Genomic DNA, 2,131 nt, shown 5'->3' on the forward strand with positions numbered 1-2,131 from the left:
TCCAGCACAGGCTCCAAAGCCACAGAGAAATCCTGTCTCGAAAAACCAAAAAATAAAAAAATAAAACTCAATTTCTTCTATTTTTATTTTTAAGTTTTGGTTTTTTGAGACAGGGTTTCTCTGTGTATCTTTGGCTATCCTAGATCTCAATCTGTAGACCAGGCTGGCCACAAACTCACAGAGATCCCCTGCTTCTGCCTCCCAAGTCCTGCGATTAAAGGTATTTGCTACAAACCAAACTACTATATTTCTTTTTTAAGAACTTTTTCTATCCTTTTCTTTTCTCTCCCAAGCCTACATATATTTTTAAGCACACTGTAAACTGTTTAGAGGGTTTTTTTGTCTTAATCTCAGTCTTTATATTCCTATTTTTTTCTTATCATATGTGTCTTTAATCTGCTAAATGGAATAGCTAGGATTAAAGATGCAGCTTTGGTGGCTAGCTTCACCCATTCCTTGACTCCCTGATAGTCTAGCTTCCTGGTGGAAGTACAGGCAGGATCCATGTTTATTGTTACAACTCTGTAGAGTTTCTAGGCCCATGCTACCACCAAGAAGCATGCTGCTGGGTGCTCATAAACACCATTTAAGTGTTTTGTTGTAGAGCTTCTTAAAAGAGCTGCCATGTGGTTTTTACTTACAGCACTGAGTCAGGGAACATTTCTTAAAGAAGCTGCACCTCTGTTTGACACCAGCAAATAGACCCTACTGGAGTAAAGACAGTTACCAAGAAGCTGTGCTTGACTCTGTTCTTGTCTGTTTAGAATAAAAAAATAAAATAAAATAATAATAAAGAAGCTTTCTCAGGATTTATGTGGAAATTATTGCCAAACATTTGGGTGCCATTTGTAGATGGAGTGAAAGGTCCCAAAGCCATTCAGTCCCAAAGAAACACAATACTGTTTGGCCTATTATCTCAGGCTTATTTTTAACTAATTCTTACAACTTAAATTAATCCATAATTCTTGTCTATGTTTAGCTGTGTGTCTTGGAACTTCTTTCAGTAAGGCATTCTCATCTTGCTTCCTCTCCTTCTGGATAGTGACTGCACTTTTGTCTTTCTTCTTCCCAGAATCCTCCTACTCTGGTTGCCCCACCTATACTTCCTGCCTGGCTAGTGACCATTCATCATTTTATTAAAATAATAAAAGTGACAAATCTTTACAGTGTGTAAGATCATTCTCCCACAACAATTGTAGGGCTAGGGAGAAACCTGGGACTAGAGAAATTCCCAGGAATCCACATGGATAACCCCAGCTAAGACTCCTAGCAATTGGAAAGAGTGTCTGACCTAGCCTTCCCCTATAATCAGATTATTGACCACCTTATTGTCATCATAGAACTTACATCCAGTAACTGATAGAAGCAGATGTAGTGATCCACAGCCAAGCACTAGGCTGAGGTCCTGGAGTTCAGTTGAAGAAAAAGGGAAGGATCACACGAACAAGGGGTGTCAAGATTATGACTCTTAAAACTACAGAGACAGTAGACCTAAGCAAGTGGGAGCTCACAAACTCTGAACTGACAGCTGGAGAATCTGCATAGGACCAAACTAGGACCTCTGAGTGTGGGTGACAGTTATGTGGCTTGATCTGTTGGGGAGGGAGCTGGCAATGGGACCAGCATTTATCCCAGGTGCATGAACTGGTTATTTGAGGCTTATTCCATATGGTGGGATACCTTGCTCAGGGATATAGGGGGAGGGGCTTGATCCTGCATCAACTTGGTAGGCCTGACTTTGTTGACTACCCAAGGAGGCCTTACCCCCATGAGGAGTAGATGAGGGCTGGTATGGGAGAAGTGGGGGTGAGAGGAGGAGACAAAGGGGGAATTGGGGTTGGTATATAAAATGTAAAACAAAATAAAATTATAAAAAAGAAATAATTTTTTAAAAAGCAAGTGCTCTTAACCCTGAGCCATCTCTCTAGTCCCCCTTTCCTAGTGTCATTTTTTTTTTTACACCTTTGACAAGAAGTATAATCTGTAGTCTTTCAGTTTATATGAGTGCTCTAATTTATTTCCATGGAATGCATGTCTACTTTGACAGCAATACCATGCTGTGGTCGGCTCTGTGATAGGATTTGAGGATAGACAGTGTGGAACCAATGGTTATGGTCTGTTTACTCTCTCT

The sequence above is a fragment of the Microtus ochrogaster genome, linkage group LG5 (genome assembly GCF_000317375.1).
Source record: "Microtus ochrogaster isolate Prairie Vole_2 linkage group LG5, MicOch1.0, whole genome shotgun sequence".
Classification (NCBI taxonomy): domain Eukaryota; kingdom Metazoa; phylum Chordata; class Mammalia; order Rodentia; family Cricetidae; genus Microtus; species Microtus ochrogaster.